We start from the raw sequence: 25,817 nt of genomic DNA on the forward strand, positions 1-25,817 counted from the left end.
AAAGAAAACATTAAATAAAAATGGAAAACAGAAAATTAACATAGATAAGTAAAAATTGGGTTGCCTCCCAATAAGCACTTCTTTATTGTCTTTAGCTGGACCTTACTGAGCTTTTAATCTAGTCTCAACTTTGAGCATTCTTGCTCAACATTGCCTTCAAGATAATGCTTGACTCTCTGTCCATTAACAATGAACTTCTTATTAGAATCAATGTCTTGAAGCTCCACATAGCCATATGGTGACACACTTGTAATCACATATGGTCCCCTCCATCAGGATTTTAGTTTCCCGGGGAATAATCTGAGCCTAGAGTTAAACAACAGAACCTTTTGTCCTGGTTCAAAGACTCTAGATGATAGCTTTCTGTCATGCCACCTTTTTGCTTTCTCTTTGTAAAGCTTGGCATTTTCGAAAGCAGTGAGTCTGAATTCCTCTAGCTCATTCATCTAGAGCAATCTTTTTTCTCCAGCTAATTTGGCATCAAAGTTTAGGAACCTGGTTGCTCAGTAGGCCTTATGCTCCAGTTCCACGGGCAGATGACAGGCCTTACCATACACAAGCTGGTATGGAGAGGTCCTTATAGGAGTCTTAAATGCTGTTCTGTATGCCCACAGAGCGTCATCCAAGCTTCTTGCCCAATCTTTTCTACGGGTACTTACAGTCCGTTCCAGGATTCTTTTTAGTTCTCTATTAGAGACTTCAGCTTGCCCATTTGTCTGTGGATGATATGGAGTTGCCACCTTGTGGCTAATTCCATATCGGACCATAGCAGAGTAAAGCTGTTTGTTGTAGAAGTGAGTGCCCCCATCACTGATTAGTGCTCTAGGGACACCAAACCTGCTGAAGATATGTTTCTAGAGGAACTTCAGCACTGTCTTAGTATCATTAGTGGGTGTTGCAATGGCCTCTACCCATTTGGATACATAGTCGATTGCCACCAGAATATAAGTGTTTGAGTATGATGGTGGGAAAGGCCCCATGAAGTCAATACCCCATACGTCAAACAACTCAATCTCTATGATCCCTTGCTGAGGCATGGCGTAACTATGAGGCAGATTACCAGCTCTTTGGCACCTGTCACAGTTACGCACAAACTCTCGGGAGTCTTTATAGAGAGTGGGCCAGTAGAAGCCACATTGGAGGACTTTTGTGGCTGTTCGCTCACCTCCGAAATGTCCTCCATATTGTGATCCATGACAATGCCATAAGATCTTCTGTGCTTCTTCTCTAGGCACACACCTACGGATTATTCCGTCTGTATATCTCTTAAAGAGATATGGTTCATCCCAGAGGTAGTACTTTGCATCAGTAATTAATTTTTTCTTTTGTTGCCTGCTGTACTCCTTGGGTATGAATCTTGCAGCTTTATAGTTTGCAATGTCTGCAAACCATGGTGTTTCCTGAATGGCAAACAATTGCTCATCCAGAAAGGTTTCAGAGATCTCAATAGAGGGAAAGGACGCCCCTTCTACTGGTTCTATCCGGGACAGATGATCAGCCACTTGGTTCTCTGTCCCTTTTCTGTCTCTTATTTCTATATCAAACTCTTGTAGGAGCAACTCCCATCTTATAAGCCTGGGTTTTGAATCCTGCTTCGTGAGTAGATATTTAAGAGCAGCATGATCAGTGTACACAATCACTTTGGATCCTACTAAGTATGATCTAAACTTGTCAATGGCATAAACGATTGCAAGCAATTCTTTTTCTGTGGTTGTGTAATTTTTCTGGGCATCATTTAAAACGCAGCTAGCATAATAAATGACATGCAAAAGCTTGTTATGCCTCTGTCCCAGTGCTGCACCAATGGTATGGTCACTAGCATCACACATTAGTTCGAATGGTAATGTCCAATCTGGTGCAGAAATAACTGGTGCTGTGACCAGCTTCGCTTTCAGGGTTTCAAACGCCTGCAGACACTCTGTGTCAAACACAAATGGCGTGTCAGCAGCTAGCAGATTGCTCAGAGGTTTTGCAATTTCTGAAAAATCCTTTATAGACCTCCTATAGAATCCTGCATGCCCCACAAAGCTTCTGATTACCTTAACATTGGTAGGTGGTGGTAATTTTTCAATTATTTCCACTTTAGCTTGATCCACCTCTATTCCCTTGTTTGAAATTTTATGCCCAAGGACAATTCCTTCAGTCACCATAAAGTGACATTTTTCCCAGTTTAAAACTAGGTTGGTCTCTTGGCATCTTTTCAGAACAAGTGCTAGATGGTTAAGGTAGGAGCTGAATGAGTCTCCAAATATTAAAAAGTCATCCATGAAGACTTCCAGAAAATTCTCTACCATATCAGAGAAGATAAAAAGCATGCACCTCTGAAAGGTTGCAGGTGCATTGGATAGACCAAAAGGCATCCTTCTGTAAGCAAACACTCCAGAAGGACATATAAATGTTGTTTTCTCTTGGTCTTGAGGATCTACTGCAATTTGGTTATAACCTGAATAGCCATCCAAAAAGTAGTAGTATTCATGACTTGCTAGTCTTTCTAGCATCTGGTCTATGAATGGTAAAGGAAAGTGATCCTTCCTAGTGGTTGTATTGAGCCTTATGTAATCAATACACATACGCCACCCTGTAACTGTTCTTGTAGGAACCAGTTCATTTTTTTCATTATGAACCACTGTCATGCCTCCCTTCTTGGGGACAACTTGGACAGGGCTCACCCAGGGGCTATCAGAAATGGGATAAATAATCCCAGCCTCCAGTAACTTGGTGACCTCTTTCTGCACCACCTCCTTCATGGATGGATTTAGCTGCCTCTGTGGTTTAACCACTGGCTTAGCATCGTCCTCCAATAAGATCTTGTGCATGCATCTTGCTGGGCTGATGCCCTTAAGATCACTTATAGACCACCCAAGGGCTGCCTTGTGTGTCCTTAGCACTTGAAGTAGTGATTTCTCTTCCTGTGGATTTAAAGCAGAGCTTATGATCACCGAAAAAGTGTCACCATCTCCCACAAATACGTATTTCAGGGATGATGGTAGTGGTTTGAGCTTGGGTTTAGGAGGTTTCTCCTCTTCTTGAGGAAACTTCAGAGGCTCTTTTATTTCCTCTGATTCCTCCAGATCAGGCTGGACATCTTTAAGGATATCTTCTAGCTCTGATTCGAGACTCTTAGCCATGTTGATCTCCTCTACCAGGGAGACAATAATATCAACACGCATGCAGTCTTTTGATGTGTCTGGATGCTTCATTGCCTCAACAGCATTCAGCTTGAACTTGTAACAACCCTAGTTTTTGAAAATCAAATAATTAATTATTTGTGATTTATTTTAAGAAAATTATTTTGCTAAAGGTAATTAAATGGAGTTTCATGATAATTGGAGTTTAAATTAATTAGAATTTTTATATAATCTTTATTGGATATTTGGTATAATTGAAATTATAATTTTGATAATTGAAAAATAAGAAGAATTGTATAATTTAATTTAAATAAATTCTATTTTAAATGAATTATGTTATTAATTTGAACTCTCAGAAATTATTTTATTAGAAATGATTAGATTGATATTTATAAATACTTTAAGTTTAAGTCAATTAATATTTGTGTACAATTTTTATTATAATTAGTTATTTTATAAATTGAAATTAATGTTTTAGAGATAGAAAATTAATGAGAAGTTATATTATTTAATTTGAATAATTAATATTGAGTTTAAACTATATTTTATAGAAATATAATTAGGGTTAGGGTTAGGGTTTCTCAATTGTCATGATATAGATTTGTGTTTGGTGAAAACTTGTCGTAATGATAATTGATGAACTGAGTTAGATTTGTGTTTGGTTTGGGGTTATTGTGATGATGGTTGAGGTTGTGAAATTTGGAGTAAGTTTGATGATGTGTTAGTGCTTCAATTGGATTATTGAATTCAGGTTAAGGCTGTGAATGTCTTTGGGCTTTGTTGTAAGTGTTTGAAGTTGTAATTGATATTATTTTCTCTGATATGGATGGAATTGTTGAAAAGTTTTGACTCTATGCGATTATACTAAATTAGTTGAGTTGTGTGGCTGAAATTATGATTGGAATGATTGAGATTTTTGATTGGTACGTTGGTTGAATTTGTTGATTTTGTGAGATTGAATTATAAATTGTTTGATGAGAGATTATTGTGATTTCGGTTTTTGATGGGTCAAATTGAAACTATTGCTGTTGAGTTGGTTTATTGTAATGGGTTTAGTTAGCGATTAATTGAAGTTGGGCTTAAGGAATAATTGGAAGATTGAATCTTAAAATGTTGAACTAGTTGCTGAAAATCTGATTTTTGAGGTTAAAAGATGACTTTGGGAGTGAATTAGTTATTCACAATGATAATCGAAATGATATGAGAGTAAAGGCTGAGTAAACTGTAATTAAAGTTGTTGTTGGAATTCAATTTTCGGAAGTTTGAATTAACTATAGAACTAGTTAAGATTTTTCAAAGTTAAAATGTAAAACTTGATTTTCTGCATTACTTTTAAATGAAGCCGAAGACTTTCAAAATCTATAACTAATTCTGTGATGATCGGAATTGCGTGGGACCAAATCTGGATTAAGCTTTGAGATATAGGAAGCTGGACTAGTGAATTTGAGGCTTTTTTATTAAGTTTATGATTTATGGTAAATTTTTGAATTAGGAATGCCAAATCTGGTTTTCTGCAGGACGCTTAAGACAGCAGCAACTTGCTTCCTCTGTTAAAAATTCTCCAGTTTGAATTTTGAAATGAAACCAATTTTAAATGAAACCCTCGTCCTAGTACTTTAATTTCATAAAAATTTAGAATTGTTAGAATTGTGGTTTTAAAGATATGAATTTTTAAAGTAAGATGTATTATGCAGTAAAGATCAGGTTTTATTTTCTATGTCAGTAACTTTGAGCCTTTATAATTTTTAATTCTGGAATGATATTGAGATGCAACTAATTGGAGGTGAAATTTGAGTAAGTTTAGTATATATGATTTAAATTTTAGGGTATTCCATGTTTTAATAAGTGAGTTAGGGGACTTGGAAGAGGTTATGTTTAATGATTTGTAAAACAGACTTCAGCAGAAAATTACCTAACTTCCAAGCTACGTAAGTCCTTCATTAAAAATGGTATGACCCTGGAATCAATTGAAAAAGAAATTTGGATAAGTTATGTTTAACCAAATTAATTTTGAAAGTTGTTGGATTTAATTTGGATTTTATATGAAATTTCGAATGTTGTACGCTGCTGCTGTCTTCTGGTTTTAAGGCACTATAGAGCAGTCACGGTTTTGCTTATATTCCCGAAGCTAGAGTCAGTAAAAAACTGTGATTTTTAGTTTAATAGGAAACTTAATCCGAGACGGACGTGTGGATATAAGGTTTGCGTAATTCCGAATTCGTTTGATATTTTTAAAATAAAACTGAAATTAGACTGCCGATGTTGTTTTGGTAATTACTAGGATATGGAATTTGAGAAATAGATTTTCTATACTATTATCAAATATTTTTGAGAATATATTATTGTGGCAATTGTTGAGAAAGCTTTGATGAGACTTGTTGAGAAAGAGGGAACCCGTAAGGGTGGCTAAGTCCAAGTTTTAGGGGAGGTGCTGCCGAAATTTTATAAAATTTGAGGTTTTATGTGAGAAGTTATTTTAGAATATTTGGATTTGAAAAATGATTATTTAAGTTTTATTTGATTACTTCTAATGAGAGGTTATGTTTTGAAAGGTTTAATGAAATTAAAATAAATGATTTTCTTGAGTCTTTTGATAGAGGACTAAACTGAAAAATAGTTTTAAAGTTGGCTTGAGTCAAGATTGCTAAAGTAGAGATTATGACTGGCTTGATGGTTAAGATTTTTATGGATAAATGCCTGAGAAAGTTAAGAAAGGTTTAAAGAAAAATGTTAAGAACTCAAAGGGAAAAAGAGAATGACGAATTGATATGTGGATTGTTGCGTTTTAGAAAGGATAATGAAAAGTGATAAAAGGCAAAAAAATCCCACGAACTGTTAGTTGTTTAACTACGGGGAAAAGCCCACGAATTGATAATTGGTTAAAATCGGGAAGTACCCACGAACTGAATGATCATTGATCTCGGGGAAACCTATAAATTGTTATTTGTTTTATATGCGGGGGAAAACCCACGGACTGATAATCATTGATTACGGGAATAACCCATGAATTGTTGTATGCTGATCTCGGGTATAACCCACGAACTGAAGATCGCTATGTTATTGTGTATTGATCTCGGGGAATAACCCACAAACTGAAGATCTCTGTTTTGTTTGTGAAATGATCTCGGGGATGCCCACGAACTGAGGATCACTGTTTCCCCTTGTGCGTATATTATGGGGTCGGGCTTTGCGCCGACTGCCGGTAGTCACGAAGGAGTGGTATTCTTACCACCGACATATATGCACTAAGGACACAAAGGGAAACCATATCTGGGACTTGTTCCTAGGTAATGTTGGGCTGCAGGGTGTAAACCAACACGTGAGCTCATGGCCTGCTTAGGACAGACATGCATCATATTGTTTGTGCATATGCATTTGATCGTGTTGCTTGTCTTGTTTCTTTGTGATTGTGCTGTTTGTCTTGGTGACTTGCTTGTGTGTTTGATTAGATATTTTTGTTGATGCTTTGAACTTAGTGAAGTATTGAGGAATGGTATTTGTGAAGTGAGGTTTGAGTATATTATTTATGTTGCTGATTTACTTAGTTATTGTGATGGTTGAGGAATGCTATTTGTAGCTGAAGAATTGCTAATGCGGTTGAGACTTTATTTAAGTAATATGATTTAAAGAAAGGGATTTAAACGGTTTCAAGTAAGTCTTAAGAAATTTTTGAAAAGGTTTGGTAAAGAAAACTGCATTGGAAACTTGAGTTAATTATTTGCATGTAAATCATTACTTTTACGGCATTCCCATTCCTTACTGAGAACGTGTAGTTTGTTCTCACCCCAAAATCTTCCACCCTTTCAGTGACACAGGTACGAAGATTCAGTTTGAAGCTGCGGGCGATTCTAGAATTTATTTACGAGTTAAGTTTATGACTTGAGATTCTTTCATAGAGTTCCCTCGCCCTTACTGCTTAAGGTTTTTATTTTATGCAGAGGGATAGGAGTTGTACCTGAATTTTATTTAAATTCTTTTGTATAATATTACTATTATTAATAATTATGTGATTATTATTACTTGGTGATGTTTGCTATTAGATTTTAATTAATAAAAACAAAAATTTCTGGTATTTTTACTAAAATTGAATCGCGATATCGAACTAAAGGCTTAATAGTAAATAGTTAATAAGGAAAACAGGTCAGTAACGCCTTACTTTTGGTACGATCATGACGTATTGGAAGTTGGGTCGTTACAGAACTCGTCCTCATTGACTCTTAAGGTCACCTCCCCTTTTTGGATATCAATGAGGGTTCGTCTAGTTGCTAGGAAGGGTCTTCCTAGAATGAGAGTTGCACTTTTGTGCTCCTCCATTTCCAGCACTACAAAGTCAGCGGGAAAGGCAAATGGCCTAACCTTGACAATCATGTCCTCAATTATGCCTGATGGATATTTAATGGTGCCATCAGCAAGTTGAAGACATATCCGGGTTAGTTTGACGTCTTCAACCAAGCCGAGCTTCCTGATAGTAGATACAGGGATTAGATTGATACTTGCCCCAAGGTCGCATAGGGCTGTCTTGGTACAAGTCCCCTCTAATGTGCATGGTATCATAAAGCTTCCGGGATCCTTAAGCTTCTCTGGTAAGCTTGTTAGGATGACTGTACTGCACTCTTCAATGAGAAAAACTTTTTCTGTTTTTCTCCAATCCTTCTTATGACTTAAGATCTCTTTCATGAACTTAGCATAAGAGGGTATTTGCTCAAGTGCCTCTGCAAACGGAATCTTTATTTCAACAGTCCTGAGATAGTCTGCAAAGCGAGCAAATTGTTTATCCTGTTCCGCTTGGCGGAGTTTCTGAGGATAAGGTATTTTGGCTTTGTATTCTTCAACCTTAGTTGTTGCAGGTTGATTTCCTACAGAGGCAGGTTGAGAAGCCTTCTTAAGGGAGTTAGTATCATCACTTGCAGGTGTCTGATCCCTCACTGGCGTCTGGTGATGCGCATAAACTTGTTATGCTACGATTTAGGAAATTGCACGATCGGCAAAATTCCTTCCGGCAAGTGCACCGGTTATCGTCAAGTAAAAACTCACACTAGAGTGAGGTCGAATCCCACAAGGATTGGTTGAGTGAGCAATTCGGATTAGAAGTTTGTTCTAGTTGAGCGGAATCAAGATTTACATGAGAATTGCGGAATGTAAAATTGGCGGGAAACGTAAATGACAAGAAATTTAAATGGCGGAATCTTAAATTGCATGAATTAAAGAGCAGAAGCTAGATTGCTGAAATTAAAAGGGAATGGGGGTGATTGCATGAATGTAATTGCAGAATGTAAAGAGAAAGTGGAAATCAGAAATGGGGAATTCATTGGGTTATAGGAGATATTGAGATCTCCGAATCAAAACATGTTTATCTCTTCCTCAAGCAATGCATTCATTGAATTTTGCTTGGCAATCTTATATGATTGGATCCCAATCCCTTGGCTCACCAATTCTCTCTAAAAACAAACAAATTCCCAATCCCTTGGTTTAAATGTTCATAAGAAGAGATGATGCTCGATCACTGATTATACCACACAGTTTCATGAACCACAATTTGGTAGGATTACATGTCACAATATCCATCCAAACCCCAATCCAATTCACTGTGAGAAAGCTTCTCTAGCATGAATCCTCCATTCCTTTCCCAAGGTTCCGAAGGATTCCAATTATGGGTAGTTTCTTTCCCAAGACAACTACCCAATGGAATTAGATCGAGAAGCTTTCTAACAAAATTCAAGAGAAAAGATTGAAGAAGAAGATAAACTATTATTGATTCATTGAATTACAATAGAGCTCCCTAACCCAATGAAAGGGGGTTTAGTGAGTCATAGCTCTGAATTCAATTACAAAGATATGAAAACTAGCCAAAGGTAAAGGTAAAAGTCCTTCCTAACTTAAATTCTATCCTATTTATACACTTTCTATATTGAGCTTCTGTTGTGTTTCTTGGGCTTTGAGGCCTCTCCCTGCTTTCCTTTTGCCTTGGGTTTATGATCCATAATCTTGATGAGGCTGTTGATCCAAATTCTGTAACATTCATTGAGCCAACTTAGTGATAATCAAATAATGACACATGACTCAATAATTTGAAATTTCAGACTCATCAATCCTTCAGGCCCAATCCCATAAACCATGATATTCAATTGGGTTTCATACCAGAGTAAGTTTAAGTTAATGTTTGTGCTCAAATACTAACTTAAACCGCAATATTTTTGGCCCAGAAACCTTTTCCAAGAGTGGCGTTTAAGTTGCAGTTTAAGCTTAAACTGTAGCTTAAACGCCAGACACTTCCAGTGATGCCATTTGTGGAAGCACGTTTAAGCTTCAGTTTAAGGTTAAACTGAAGCTTAAACGTGGAAATGGAAGAAGGCAGCCCTGGAGGGTGACTTAGTCGAACACGTTTAAGCTTCAGTTTAAGGTTAAACTGAAGCTTAAACGTGGAGATAGGAAAGGCAGCCCTGGAGGTCGAACACGTTTAAGCTCCAGTTTAAGGTTAAACTGGAGCTTAAACGTGGAAATAGAGAAAGCCATCTGGGAGGTCGAACACGTTTAAGCTCCAGTTTAAGGTTAAACTGGAGCTTAAACGTGGAAGCTGAGAAAGGTAGCCCTGGAGGTGTCGAACACGTTTAAGCTCCAGTTTAAGGTTAAACTGGAGCTTAAACGTGGGAATGGAGAAAGCAACCCTGGAGGAGAAAACTTGGTCGAACACGTTTAAGCTCCAGTTTAAGGTTAAACTGGAGCTTAAACGTGGAAATGGCTCCCTGGTGCACTTCCCATTTCTGGCGTTTAACCTCCAGTTTAAGGTTAAACTGGAGGTTAAACGTGGAAATGCTTCCTGAGTGGCATTCTCATTCTGGCGTTTAACCTCCAGTTTAAGGTTAAACTGGAGGTTAAACGTGGAAATGCTTCTTTGGTGAGACTTTCATTCTGTCGTTTAACCTCCAGTTTAAGGTTAAACTGGAGGTTAAACTTCAGTTTCAGCATTTCTTAGCCTTCATGATTCTGGCGTTTAAGCTCCAGTTTAGACTTAAACTGGAACTTAAACTCCACATGTGATATTCAAGCTTCCTTTATTGACTTTGTTGCTTCCTTGCCTAGCCTCTTCTTCCCTGAAACCATCCAAACAATTGCATCAAAGTCTTGCAAAATTTCATGAGAAATCTTCCATTCATAGCATTCAAGTAATATAACTAAAAACTCATGGAATTTGCATCAAAATCATACTGTTTGGATGGTTCATTGCTTTGTTATTCATTTAACCATTCTTGGTTACTTTAAGCTCAAGAAAATGCGTAAAACCACTAAAACTAACAGAAAAATACTAGTGAAACTAGCCTAAGATGCCTTGGCATCATCTGGACGCCAGAACTGGACATGGATTGGGCATTTAAGGCCAGATTCCTACCCTTTTCTGGCATTTGGACGCCAGAACTGGATGTGGAATTGGAGTTTAACACAATTTTTTCACCTGTTTCTGGCGTTTGATCGCCAGACATATTCCTCTCTGGGCTCTTACTGTCCTCAGAGGGATTTTGGGTTGCAGCTTGCTCCTCCTCTATCAGCTGTTCTTTTTTTGGCTTTCTGCTGCTTTGAGTTGAAGTGTTTAGCGTTTTTCCACTTCTTAATTGAACTGCTTGGCATTCCTCTGTTATCTGTTTTGATAACTGCTGTTTTGTTTGATTCAATTGTGATTCCATATCCTTGTTAGCATTTTTGGTTTCTTGTAGCATCTCCTTAACTTCTGCTAACTGCCTTGTTATAGAAGATAGTTGCTGATTGAGTTCAGCAACTTGTTCCTGAGGACTAAAGTCAGTTGATACTGCCTTGGCTTCTTCTTTCATGGAGGACTCATTACTTATGTACAGATGCTGATTTCTAGCAACTATGTCGATAAGCTTTTGAGCCTCTTTAATAGTTTTTCTCATGTGTATAGATCCACCAGCTGAGTGGTCTAGAGATATCTGAGCTTTTTCTGTAAGCCCGTAGTAGAAGATGTCTAACTGCACCCACTCTGAAAACATTTCAGAGGGGAATTTCCTTAGCATCCCTCTGTACCTCTCCCAGGCATTATAAAGGGATTCATCATCCTCTTTTTTAAAGCTTTGGATGTCCAGCCTTTGCTGTGTCATCCTTTTTGGAGGGAAATATTGATTCAGGAATTTGTCTAATAACTGTTTCCATGTTCTTATGCTTGCTGTAGGTTGGTTATTTAACCACCTCTTAGCTTGATCTTTTACAGCAAATGGAAACAGTAATAATCTGTAGACATCCTGATCTACTTCCTTGTCACGTACTGTGTCAGCAATTTGCAAGAACTGTGCTAGAAACTCAGTAGGTTCTTTCTGTGGAAGACCGAAATACTGGCAGTTTTGCTGCACCATGACAACGAGCTGAGGATTTAGCTCAAAACTACCTGCTTTGATGGGAGGTATACAGATACTACTCCCATATGCAGCAGTAGTGGGATTAGCATATGACTCCAGAGTCCTTTTGGACTGTTCATTTCCACTTAGATCCATGATGGAGAAAGGGAGATAATGTGGATTGTAATAAAAAATTATTTTATTTTTTTAATACCGAAAATTAAAAGGAAAATAAAATAAAATAAAATAAAAAAATTAACTATAATTTCGAAAATTAGAAAAATAGATAAAAATGAAATTGAAAATTAAAATAAGTAATTAAATTAAAAATATTTGAAAAAGGTATGATTTTAAAATTCGAGATTGGAAAAGATAAGATAAGATTTTGAAAAAGATATGATTTTAAAAATTTTGACCAAATCAACCTAATGAATTCGAAAATAATGAGCAATTAAAGGAAATGATATTTTTTTTTGAATTTTATGAAGAAAGAGAAGAACACACAAAAGATACAAGACTTAAAATTTTTAAATCTAATGCTCCTTGTTTTTCGAAAATTTTGGAGGAAAAACACTAAGGAACACCAAACTTGGAAATTTTAAGATCAAAATATAAAGAAGACTCGAGAACACCTTGAAGACTCACAAGAACAACAAGAATAAAATTCAAAGACTCAAGAACATAAAAAGAGCACCAAAATTAAAACTTTTAGAAAACTAAAAATAAATTTTCGAAAATTAAAGAAAAATAACAAGAGAACACCAAACTTAAAAGTTTGACACAAGATTTAATCAAAGAAAAATTATTTTTGAAAAAGTTTTAAAAGGAAGATACCCAATTACCAAGAACATAAGCACAACGCTCTAGCCAACTGAGCTATAAATTTAACGTGTTTTTTAAAAAAAGGTATTTAATGTATATAAAATTTTTTGAATACTGATAATTTGAAAACGCACAAGAAAAACAAGAAAAGACACAGAATAGGAAAAACTAAAGATCAAACAAGAAAAATAGCAAGAACAACTTGAAGATCAAGAAAGAACAATGAACACAAATTTCAAAAATTTAAAGGAAAATAAAAACATACAATTGACACCAAACTTAAAATATGAATCTAAACTCAAACAGAAGACTCAAAGAAAAATTAAAAATTAATAAAGAAAATAGTATTTTTGAAAGGAAAATAGCAGATGCAATTCTAGTGACTCTAAACCAACAAAAATAAATTATTCCTAATCTAAGCAACAAAATAAACCGTCAGTTGTCCAAACTCGAACAATCCCCGGCAACGGCGCCAAAAACTTGGTGCACGAATTGTAAATCACACTTTTCACAACTCGTACCACTAACCAGCAAGTGCACTGGGTCGTCCAAGTAATACCTTACATGAGTAAGGGTCGATCCCACGGAGATTGTCGGCTTGAAGCAAGCTATGGTTATTTTGTAATTCTTAGTCAGGAAATCAATGATAGGAGTGATATATTTATGAAGAGTAAATAGCATAAATTAAATAATACTTGTTATGCAGTAATGGAGAACAGATTGAGGATTTGGAGATGCTCTGTCTTTCGAATCTCTGCTTTCCTACTGTGTTCTTCTTCACGCACGCAAGGCTCCTTCCATGGCAAGCTGTATGTTGGTGGATCACCGTTGTCAATGGCTACCATCCTTCCTCTCAGTGAAAATGATCCAAATGCGCTGTCACCGCACGGCTAATCATCTGTCGGTTCTCACTCATGTTGGAATAGGATCCATTGATCCTTTTGCGTCTGTCACTTGATGCACAAAAACTTGTCTCTCAACAATTTTCCCTCGGCAAGTATGCCGAATTGTCGTCAAGTAAAAACTCACAATAGAGTGAGGTCGAATCCCACAGGGATTGATTGGTCAAGTAACTTTAATCAGAGGAATGTTCTAGTTGAGCTAAGCAGGAATTGAGTTGAGATTTGCAAAAAAGTAAATAACAGAAAATATAATTGCTGGAAGTAAATGACGGAATGTAAATGACAGAAAATAAATTGTAGAATCTTAAATGGGGATTTGAGGAAATGAACATAAAGGTAAATGACAGAAGGTAAAGAGAATGGGTAAGATTAGAAAGGGGGGATTCATTGGGCTCAGGAGATGTTGTATTCTCTGGATCAAGTTCATTCTCATCTCTTCCTCAATTAATGCATTCATTGATCTCCTTGGCAATCTTAAGTGATTTGATTCCAATTCCTTGGCAACCCAATCTCTCAAATCTTGATCAATAGCCAATTCCTTGGTCTAATTGCTTATGAGAAGAGATGAAGTATAGTCACTGATTATACCACATGTATTCCCAAATCAGAGTGTTGGTAGGATTATATGTCACCATATCCATCCAAACCCCAATTTGGTCCAACATGAGAAAGCATTTCTAGCATGATCTCCTCATTCCGCTTCCAAGGTTCCGAAGAGATCCAAGTATGAATAGCTTCTTTTCCAAGACAACTACAAAATTGGATGAAGATTGAAAGCTTTCTAGTAAAATCAAGAGAAAAGAAAGAAGAAGAATTATGAAAACTATTATTGATCCATCAAATTACAACAGAGCTCCCTAACCCAATGAAAGGGGTTTAGTTGTTCATAGCTCTGGGAATGAAAAGCAAAGATGGAAAATACATTCTAAAAGTAAAACTAGAAGTTGCAGAGAAAGTAAAATTACACAAAGAGTAGTTCTCCCAATGGCCAAAAGCTCTCTCTTCTAGTTCAAAACTACTCCTATATATACTACTCTTCTGATCTTCTAGTTGGATCTTCATGTCTTGGATATGGGCCTTTGGATCTTTGAGTTGAAGCAGTTGCAGTCTTCAGTGGGCTCAGCTTTGCTTGCAGAGAAAGTGTGAGTTAGACATGGACGTTAGTTAGGACGTTAGTGGTGTTAACGTTAAGTGAAAATGTAGGTTCGAGAACATTAGTGACAATCACCTTTTTCACTAACGTTCCTAACCCAAGGGTCCACGTTAACTTCAATGTTAGTGGCACTAACGTGACCACTAACGTTGCCTCTTGGTCCTTCGCAAACATTATTGGCATTCACCTTTTCCAATAACGTTTGCTTGTTGTCCTTCCTCCCTATGTTTGAGTCCACGTTAGTGTAGCTAACGTGACCCTTAACGTGGGCATGCCTCAGCTTCGAGAGCGTTAGTGACACTTACCTTTGTCACTAATGCTCCAAATGCCCCTTCTCACGTTAGTGCCTCACGTTAATTGTATTAACGTGGCCACTAACGTGGTGGTGATTGCCATCTCCAATGTTAGTGACAAAGGTGAGTGTCACTAACGTTGGCTCATCATTTCTTTCCTCCACATTAGCTTCCATGTTAATGTAATTAACGTGGCAACTAACGTGGCTAATAGTGGCTTGGTCCAACGTTAGAGTTCACGTTAATGTAACTAACGTGACTCTTAATGTGGCTAAGTGTGCCCTTTTTTCCAACGTTAGTGGTATTCACTTTTACCACTAACGTTGGAGCTTTACTTTTCCTCCATGTTAGCTTCCACGTTAATGTAGTTAACGTGGCAACTAACGTGGGCTATGATGGCTTTCGAAAGCGTTATTGGCAATTACTTTTCTCATTAACGTTGCAAGCTAGCTCCCATTCCACGTTAATGGTCACGTTAGTTAGACTAATATGTCTATTAACGTGGCATCTTCCTTGCTTCCTTTGTCCTGAAATCAAGCAAGTAAAGTGCATCAAAGCTAGGTTCTAACTCATGAGATCATGCATAATCCATTTTATCATTCAATTCATGCATAATTCTCATAAAATCATATAAAATTCACAATGTTTTCTTTAATCAAGATGTAAGTGATTATCTACCCAAAACTTGCTTATTAACTAAGAAAATGCATGAAACTACCCTAAAACAGTAAAGAAAAGGTCAATGAAACTGGCCAAAATGCCCTGGTGATTTAGGCAATTAGAAAAGGAATCTCCGAATACTGAAAAGTCATCCATAAAGACTTCAATGAATTTCTCTATTATATCTGAGAAAATGGAGAGCATGCAGCATTGGAAAGTTGCAGGTGCATTACATAGCCCAAATGGCATGCGCCTGTAGGCAAACACTCCATATGGGCAAGTGAATGAGGTTTTCTCTTGGTCTCTTGGATCAACCACTATTTGGTTATATCCTGAATAGCCATCGAGAAAACAGTAATATGCATGTCCTGCAAGTCTTTCCCACATTTGATCCATGAAAGGAAGGGGAAATGATCTTTTCTTGTAGCTTCATTGAGTTTTCTGTAGTCTATGCACATCCGCCATCCTGTGACGGTCCTTGTATGGATTAGTTCATTCTTCTCATTGGGGACTACAGTAATTCCTCCCTTTTTTGGGACAACTTGCACGGGGCTGACCCATGGGCTGTCTGAGATCGGGTAGATCACTCCTCCCTGCCATAACTTCATGACTTCTTTCTGTATCACTTCGTTCATGACTGGATTCAGCCTTCTTTGGGGTTGAATGGATGGTTTGGCATCATCTTCCAACAGTATCTTATGCATGCATATGGCCGAACTGATTCCCTTCAGGTCAGCGAGGGTCCATCCAATGGCATCCTTATGCTTTCGCAATACTTGGAGAAGTTCATCCTCTTGATCTTGGCCGAGGACTGAGTTTATGATCACTGGGTAACCTTCATTCTCTCCTAAATATGCATATTTGAGAGTGGGTGGCAGTGCTTTGAGTTCAAGTTTGGGTGCTTCTTTTCTTTCATTCTCCTCCTTTGGTGAACCCTGAACATGAATCTCCGCTATTGCAGCCTCTTCGCTAGATGCTGATTCCTCTTCTGTTAACCAGTTCTTCTTCTTCAAAAATATCTTATACTGCATCTTCCAGTGAATCCAACCTCATACATTCTCCCAATGGTTCTTGTGGGTAGCTCATGGCCTTGAACACATTGAATGTCATCTTCTCATTGTGTAATCTCAGGGTAAGTTCACCTTTTTGGACATCAATGATAGCTCCAGCAGTGGCCAAGAATGGTCTTCCCAAGATGATGGAGACCTTGGCTTCCTCCTTCATGTCCAGCACTACAAAGTCTGCTGGGAAGATAAAATCTCCTACCTTCACCAGCAAATCTTCTACTATGCCATGAGGAAACTTGAACGATCGGTCTGCCAGTTGTAGGGCCATTTTTGTTGGCTTGGCCTCCTCAATCCTCATTTTTCTCATCATAGCTACTGACATCAGATTTATGCTGGCTCCTAAATTACATAGGGCCTTCTCCACCGTGATTTCCCCTGTAATGCAAGGAATCTAGAAGCTCCTAAGATCCTTCAATTTCTGGGGTAGTTTGTGCTGTATGATGGCACTACATTCTTCGGTTAGTATCACAGTCTCATTGCTCTTTCATCTTCTCTTCTTGGTCACTAATTCCTTTAAAAACTTGGCATAGAGTGGCATTTGCTCTATTACTTCAGCAAAGGGTATGTTGATTTGTAGTTTCTTGAAGATTTCCAAAAATCTTAAGAATTGGTTGTCATCCCCTTTCTTTTTCAATTGTTGAGGGTATGGAGCTTTTAGGACATCTGGCTTCAACATTTCTCCTTTTTGCTGTGAACTGGGAGTGGGAATTTGGGCTTCATCTCGTTCCTCTTCCCTTTCATTCGAGTTCTTCTCTTGTGGTTTCTTGGGAGTTTCCTTCAATTCCTTCCCACTTTTGAGGGTGATGGCCAGACATTCCTCCCTTGGGTTTGAGTCAGTGTTGCTGCACAGGTTATTGCTGGGGACTTGCTTGAATAAGTAGCCAATTTGTGTCTCAAGTTTCTTGATGGCAGCATCTTGATTCTGCATATTGGACTGCACTTCCTCTCGGAACATTTTACTATCTTGGAGTTCCTTACATATGCCTTCAAGTAGAGTCTCAATCCTTGAGAGTCTATCTTCGGATGATGGTGAGTTAATATTGGACGGATGAGAAGGGCTATTTTGGTTTTGGTATGGATGTTGAGAGGTGTTGTTAGGTGGGTGCTGATATGATCTCTGTGTGGAATGTTGGTGAACTGCATTATTGTTGGGGTTGTGACGTCTCTGATCTTGGCCTTGATCTTGTTGATTTCCCCACCCAAAGTTTGGGTGGTTCCTCCAACCAGGATTATAAGTTTTGGAGTATGGATCATGGGTCTGCCTCGGTGAATTTCCAATGTAGTTGGCTTGTTCCTGATCACCCTCTGCTTCTTCATTCACTCCTTCTTGACCTGCTGATGAGGTGGTGATTGCTGCTACTTGGTTCCTCTCCATCTTCTTGGTAAGGTCAGCCAGCTGCTTGGTGATCATCTTGTTTTGGGCTAGCAGTGCATCCACATTGTTTAGCTCCATTACTCCTCTAGTGTCGCCTCTTTCAGAGGCATAGAAGTAGTCATTCTCTGCTACAGTCTCAATGATATCTATAGCCTCTTCAATGGTCTTCTTCTTGTTCAGAGATCCCCCAGATGAGGGGTCTACTGCCTTCTTTGATTCGTAAGAAAGACCTTCATAGAAAATGTGTAACTGCACCCATTCATTGAACATATCTGGCGGGCACCTTCTTGTCAAGTCCTTAAACCTCTCCCATGCTTCATATAGAGTTTCACCATCTTGTTGCCTGAAGGTTTGTACCTCAGCTCTCAACCTGTTGATTCTTTGAGGAGGATAGAATCTCGCCAAGAATTTGTTCACCACATCTTCCCAGGTTATTAAACTCTCCTTCGGGAAAGATTCTAGCCATTTAGATTCTAGCCATGTTAGTGACAATCACATTTTTTCACTAACGTTCCTAACCCAAGATGGTCCACGTTAATTTCAACGTTAGTGGCACTAACGTGACAACTAACGTTGCCTCTTGGTCCTTCGCAAACGTTATTGGCATTCACCTTTTCCAATAACGTTTGCTTGTTGTCCTTCCTCCCTACGTTAGAGTCCACGTTAGTGTAGCTAACGTGACCCTTAACGTAGGCATGCCTCAACTTCGAGAGCGTTAGTGACACTTACCTTTCTCACTAATGCTCCAAATGCCCTTTCTCACGTTAGTACCTCATGTTAATTGTATTAACATGGCCACTAACCTGGTGGTGATTGCCATCTCCAATGTTAGTGACAAAGGTGAGTGTCACTAACGTTGGCTAATCATTTCTTTCCTCCACGTTAGCTTTCACGTTAATGTAATTAACGTGGCAACTAACGTGGCTAATAGTGGCGTGGTCTAACGTTAGTGACAAAGGTGAGTGTCACTAACGTTGGCACTTCTTTGTTCCGTCCACGTTAGAGTTCACGTTAATGTAATTAACGTGACTCTTAACGTGGCTAAGTGTGCCCCTTTTTCCAACATTAGTGGTATTCACTTTTACCACTAACGTTGGAGCTTTACTTTTCCTCCATGTTAGCTTCCACGTTAATGTAGTTAACGTGGCAACTAACGTGGGCTATGATGGCTTTCGAAAGCCTTATTGACGATTACTTTTCTCATTAACGTTGCAAGCTAGCTCCTATTCCACGTTAATGGTCACGTTAGTTAGACTAACGTGGCTATTAACGTGGCATCTTCCTTGCTTCCTTTGTCCTGAAATCAAACAAGTAAAGTGCATCAAAGCTAGGTTCTAACTCATGAGATCATGCATCATCCATTTTATCATTCAATTCATGCATAATTCTCATAAAATCATATAAAATTCACAATGTTTGCTTGAATCAAGATGTAAGTGATTATCTACCCAAAACTTGCTTATTAACTAAGAAAATGCATGAAACTACCCTAAAACTGTAAAGAAAAGGTCAGTGAAACTGGCCAAAATGCCCTGGCATCATCACTACGCCCAGCACTCGTGAGTTTGAAGCTCGTCACAGTCATCCCATCCCAGATCCTACTCGGAATACCACAGACAAGGTTTAGACTTTCTGGATCTCAGGAATGGCCGCCAATAATCCTAGCCTATACCACGAAGACTCTGATCATGAACCAAGAGGCTAAGAGATACACACTCAATCTAAGGTAGAACGGAAGTGGTTGTCAGGCACGCGTTCATAGGTTGAGAATGGTGATAAGTGTCACGGATCATCACATTCATCACAGTTAAGTACAAGCGAGTATCTTAGAACAGAAACAAGCGTGATTGTATAGAAAACAGAAGTAATTGCATTAATTCATCGAGACACAGCAGAGCTCCTCACCCCCAACCATGGGGTTTAGAGGTTCATGCCGTCAGAAATACAATATGAAATGTGTAAAATGTCATGAGGTACATAGTAAGTCTCTAAAAGTTGTTTTTATACTAAACTAGTAGCTAGGGTTACAAAAAATAAGTAACTAAGTGCAGATAGTGCAGAAATCCACTTTTAGGGCCCACTTGGTGTGTGCTTGGGCTGATCATTGAGCTTTACACGTGTAGAGGCTTCTCTTGGAGTTAAATGCCAGGTTGTAGCCTGTTTCTGGCGTTTAACTCTGGTTTGCAACCTGTTTCTGGCGTTTAACGCCATAATAGGGTAAAAAATTGGCGTTAAACGCCAATTTGCGTCGTCAAAACTTGGGCAAAGTATGGACTATTATATATTACTGGAAATTCCTGGATGTCTACTTTCCAACGCAATTGAGAGCGCACCAATTGGTCTTCTGTAGCTCCAGAAAATCTATTTCGAGTGCAGAGAGGTCAGAATCCAACAGCATCTGTAGTTCTTTTTTCAGCCTCTGAATCAGACTTTTGCTCAGGTCCCTCAATTTCAGCCAGAAAATACCTGAAATCACAGAAAAACACACAAACTCATAGTAAAGTCCAGAAATGTGAATTTTGAATAAAAACTAATAAAAATATAATAAAAAGTAATTAAAACATGCTGAAAACTAGTTAAAAACAATGCCAAAAAGCGTATAAATTATCCGCTCATCAGACACACACATAGACAAAACATAAAGCATATAATTCAAAAAACAGAAAAATAAAAACAAGGAAGTTAAAGAATGGGTCCACCTTAGTGATGGCGGCTTGTTCTTCCTCTTGAAGATCTTATGGAGTGCTTTAGCTCCTCTATGTCTCTTCCTTGCCTTTGTTGCTCCTCCCTCATGGCTCTTTGGTCTTCTCTAATTTCATGGAGGAGGATGGAATGCTCTTGGTACTCCATCCTTAGTTGTCCCATGTTGGAACTCAATTCTCCTACGGAGGTGTTAATTTGCTCCCAATAATTTTATGGAGGAAAGTGCATCCCTTGAGGCATCTCAGGGATTTTATGATGAGGAACTTCCTCATGCTCTTGTTGAGGTCCATGAGTGGGCTCTCTTGTTTGTTCCATCCTTTTTTTAGTGATGGGCTTGTTCTCTTCAATGAGGGTGTCTTTCTCTATGAAAATTCCAACTGAATTGCAGAGGTGACAAATGAGATGAGGGAAGGCTAACCTTGCCAAAGTAGAGGACTTGTCCGCCACCTTGTAGAGTTCTAAGGATATGATCTCATGAACTTCTATTTCCTCTCCATTCATGATACTATGGATCATGATAGCCCGATCTATAGTAACTTTAGACCGGTTGCTAGTAGGAATGATTGAGTGTTGGATGAACTCCAACCATCCCCTAGCCACAAGTTTGAGGTCAAGCCTTCTTAGTTGAACCGGCTTGCCTCTTGTGTCTCTCTTCCATTGAGCGCCTTCCACACAAATGTCCAAGAGGACTTGGTCCAACCTTTAATCAAAATTGACCCTTCTAGTGAAAGGGTGAGGATCTCCTTGCATCATTGGCAAGTTGAATGCTAACCTCACATTTTCCAGACTAAAATCCAAGTAGTTCCCCCGAACCATTGTGAGCCAATTCTTTGGGTTCGGGTTTACACTTTGATCATGGTTCTTAGTGATCCATGCATTGGTATAAAACTCTTGAACCATTAAGATCCCGACTTGTTGAATGGGGTTGGTGAGAATTTCCCAACCTCTTCTTCGAACTTTATGTCGGATCTCCAGATACTCACTCTTTTTGAGCTTAAAGGGGACCTCGGGGATCACCTTTTTCTTGGCTGCAACTTCATAGAAGTGGTCTTGATGGACCTTTGAGATGAATCTCTCCATCTCCCATGACACGGAGGTTAAATCAATTGCCTTCCCTTTCCTTTTTTAGAGGTTTCTCCGGCCTTAGGTACCATTAGTGGTTATGGAAAACAAAAAGCTTTAGCTTTTCTCACACCAAACTTAGAATGGTTGCTCGTCCTTGAGCAAAAGAAGAAATAAAAGAGTAGAAGAAGAAGAAATAGAGGAGATGGAGGGTTGGTGTAGGTTCGGCCAAGGTGGAGAGAAGTGTGTATGTTGTGTGAAAATGAAGGTGGTGAGGAGAGGTATTTATAGGATAAGAGAGAGGGAGTTTTCGGCCATGTATGGGTGGGTTTGGGAGGAAAATGGTTTGAATTTGAATGGTGAGGTAGGTGGGGTTTAATGATGGATGGATGTGAGTGGTGAAGAGGTTGTGGGGAAGAGGGTAGGATTTGATAGGTGAAGGGTATTTGGGGAAGAGGTTTTGATGGGATTGGTCAATGGTGTTTGGGGAAGAGTGTTATGGAAAGGTGTGAAGAGAAGAGAAGAAGAGGTAGGGTAGGTCGGGATCCTGTGGGGTCCACAGATCCTGAGGTGTCAAGGAGTTTGAGTCCCTATACCATTCTGGCATCCAAACGCCCATTCTGTGCCAATTCTGGCGTTTAACGCCAGCTCTGCTACCTTTCCTGGCGTTAAACGCCTGTCTGCTGCCCATTTCTGGCGTTAAACACCAGCCAGATGCCCATTTCTGGCGTTTAATGCCAGCCTGTGCCAGACAGCCCTTTTTGGTGTTAAACGCCCAAAGTGCTGCCCATTCTGGCGTTTAACGCCTAGAATGCTGCCAGGCTGGGCGTTAAACTCCCATTCTGCTATCCTTACTGGCGTTTAAACGCCAGTAAGCCTGTCCTCCAGGGTGTGCTATTTTTAATGCTGTTTTTCATTCTATTTTTGATTTTTCATTTGTTTTTGTGACTTCACATGATCATCAACCTAAAGAAAATATAAAATAACAATGAAAAATAAATAAATATAATTAAATAACATTGGGTTGCCTCCCAACAAGCGTTTCTTTAATGTCAATAGCTTGACAGTGAAGCTCTTAGAGAGCTTCACAGAAACTTAGAGCTTAGTGTTGGCCTCCCAACACCAAACTTAGAAGTTGAGTGTGAGAGCTCTGTTTGACTCTGCATTGAGAGAAGCTTTTCATGCTTTCTCTCCATGGTTACAGAAGAAGATCCTTGAGCCTTAAACACATGGTAGTCCTAATTCAATTGAAGGACTTACTTTCCTCTATCCACATCAATCACAGCTCTTGCTGTGGCTAGGAAGGGTCTTCTAAGGATGATGGAATCATCTTCATCCTTCCCAGTGTCTAGGATTATGAAGTCAGCAGGGATGTAATAGCCTTCAACCTTTACTAAGACATCCTCTAAAAGTTCATAAGCCTGTTTCCTTGAATTGTCTACCATCTCTAGTGAGATTCTTGCAACTTACACCTCAAAGATCCCTAGTTTCTCCGTTACAGAGAGAGGCATGAGGTTTATACTTGACCCAAGGTCACACAGAGCCTTCTCAAAGGTTATGGTGCCTATGGTACAAGGTATTTAGAACTTTCCAGGATCGTGTTTCTTCTGAGGTAATTTCAGTTAAACCAGATCATTTAGTACATTGATGAGCAATGGAAGTTCATCCCCCCAAGTCTCATTACCAAATAGTTTGGCATTCAGCTTCATGATTGCTCCTAGATATTGAGCAACTTGCTCTTCAATAATATCTTCATCCTCTTTAGAGGAAGAATACTCATCAGAGCTCATGAATGGCAACAGTAAGTTCAATAGAATCTCTATGGTCTCTATATGAGCCTCAGATTCCTTTGGTTCCTCATTAGGGAACTCCTTGGAGACCAGTGGACGTCCATTGAGGTCTTCCTCACTGGAAATCACTACCTTTCCCTCCTCCATGCATTCGGCCATGTTGGTTATATTTATGGCCTTGCACTCTCTTTTTGGATTCTCTTCTGTATTACTTGGGAGAGTACTAGGAGGGAGTTCAGTAACTTTCTTACTCAGCTGACCCACTTGTGCCTCCAAATTTCTAATAGAGGACCTTGCTTCAGTCATGAAACTGAGAGTGGTCTTAGATAGATCAGAGACTACAGTTGCTAAGTCAGAGTGGCTCTGCTTAGAATTCTCTGTCTGTTGCTGAGAAGATGATGGAAAAAGTTTGTTATTGCCGAACCGTGCTCTCCCACCATTATTATTATTGAAGCCTTGATTAGGCTTCTCTTGATCCTTCCATGAGAGATTAGGATGATTCCTCCATGAAGGATTATAGGTGTTTCCATAGGATTCTCCCATGTAATTCACTTCTTCCACTCCAGGATTCTCAGGGTCATAGGCTTCTTCTTCAGAGGAAGCTTCCTTAGTACTGTCTGTTGCAGCTTCCATTCCAGACAAACTCTGAGAAATCATATTGACTTGCTGAGTCAATATTTTGTTCTGAGCCAATATGGCATTTAGAGTATCAATCTCAAGAACTCCTTTCTTCTGAGTTGTCCAATTATTCATAGGATTTCTTTAGAAGTGTACATGAAATGTTTATTTGTAACCATTTCAATGAGTTCCTGGGCTTCTGCAGGCGTCTTCTTCTGATGAAGAGATCCTCCAGCAGAGTGGTCCAATGACATCTTGGACAGTTCAGACAGACATCTGATGCTCCATTCTGAAAATATGTGAGAAGGACACCTTCTGATCAATTGCTTATATCTTTCCCAAGCTTCATAGAGGGATTCACCTTCCTTCTGTTTGAAGGTTTGGACTTCCACTCTAAGCTTGCTCAACTTTTGAGGTGGAAAGAACTTTTCCAAGAAAGCGTTGACCAGCTTTTCTCAAGAGTTCAAGATTTCTTTAGGTTATGAGTCCAACCATGTCCTAGCTCTGTCTCTAATAGCAAAAGGGAAGAGCATAAGTCTGTAGACCTCAGGATTAACCCCCTGGGTCTTAACAGTGTCACAGATTTGCAAGAATTCAGCTAAAAACTGATGAAGATCTTCCAATGGAAGTCCATGATACTTGTAATTCTGCTGCATTAGAGAAACTAATTGAGGCTTAAGCTCAAAATTGTTTGCTCCAATTACAGGAATTCAGATGCTCCTTCCACAGAAGTCAGAAGAGGGTGCAATAAAGTCACCAAGCATCTTCCTTGCATCTCCACCATTGTTATTGGGTTCGGCCATCTCTTCTTCTTTTTTGAAAAATTCTGTCAGGTCCTCTCTAGAGTGTTGTGATTTAGCTTCTCTTAGCTTCCTCTTTAGAGTCCTTTCAGGTTCCGGATCAGCTTCAACAAGAATGTTCTTATCCTTGCTCCTGTTCATATGAAAAAGAAGAGAACAGAGAAGAATAGGAATCCTCTATGTCACAGTATAGAGATTCTTTTATGTGAGCAGAAGAAGAGAATAATAGAAGAATAAGAAGAGAGAAATTCGAACACAGAGAGGGAGAGATGGTTCGAATTTTTAAGAAAAAGAGAAGTGTTAGTAAATAAATAAATAAATAGAAAGTGATGAGAGAGAGAGAATTCGAATTTAAATTAAAATAAAATGAAAATATTTTTATTTTTATTTAATTATTGGTTAGTATTCGAAAATTAAAAAGAAAAATAAAATAAAATTTGAAAAAAAGATAAGAAATAGTAATTAATTTATTTAGTTTTAAAATTTTAGAGAAAAGATATGATTGAAATAGAAAACTTTTAAAATCAAAATAAAAGTCAAGTAGTTAATTGAAAAATATTTGAAAATCAATTTTAAAAAGATAAGAAGTTAGAAAAGATTTTGAAATTAATTTTTGAAAAAGATATGATTGAAATAGAAAAAGATATGATTGAAAATCATTTTGAAAAAGATTTGAATTGGAAATTAAAAAGATTTGATTTTGAAAATTAAAGTTGATTACTTGACTAACAAGAAACTAAAAGATATGATTTTAGAATTTAAAGATTGATCCTTTCTTAATAGGCAAGTAACAACTTGAAAATTTTTGAATCTAAACATTAAATGTTAGCATTAATTTCGAAAATATGAAATAAGAATAAGAAAAATATTTTGAAAATAAAATTTTTAGAATTTTCGAAAATATTAAAAAAATGAAAAAGATTTGATTTTTGAAAAAGATTGAAAAAGATAGAATTTTTAATTTGAACTTTGACTTGATTAACAAGAAACAACCAAATTTTAAAATTTTATGAAATCAATTCAAATTTTTGAAATTTATGAGTGAAATAAGGGAAATATTTTTTTTTATTTTTGAATTTTTATGATGAGAGAGAAAAAC

General features: G+C 38.2%; 2 non-coding genes across 2 annotated transcripts; both read left to right on the forward strand.

The window, feature by feature from the left end:
- Positions 1 to 18,010: 18,010 nt before the first annotated feature.
- On the forward strand, positions 18,011 to 18,117 carry LOC112724209 (small nucleolar RNA R71). Its single transcript, XR_003163383.1, has one exon. It is a non-coding gene; the product is annotated as a small nucleolar RNA R71 (small nucleolar RNA).
- Positions 18,118 to 24,212: 6,095 nt separating this feature from the next.
- Positions 24,213 to 24,319, forward strand: LOC112724363 (small nucleolar RNA R71). The gene has a single exon (XR_003163529.1). It is a non-coding gene; the product is annotated as a small nucleolar RNA R71 (small nucleolar RNA).
- Positions 24,320 to 25,817: the final 1,498 nt, after the last annotated feature.

This window comes from Arachis hypogaea, chromosome 11, assembly GCF_003086295.3.
Source record: "Arachis hypogaea cultivar Tifrunner chromosome 11, arahy.Tifrunner.gnm2.J5K5, whole genome shotgun sequence".
Taxonomy (NCBI): domain Eukaryota; kingdom Viridiplantae; phylum Streptophyta; class Magnoliopsida; order Fabales; family Fabaceae; genus Arachis; species Arachis hypogaea.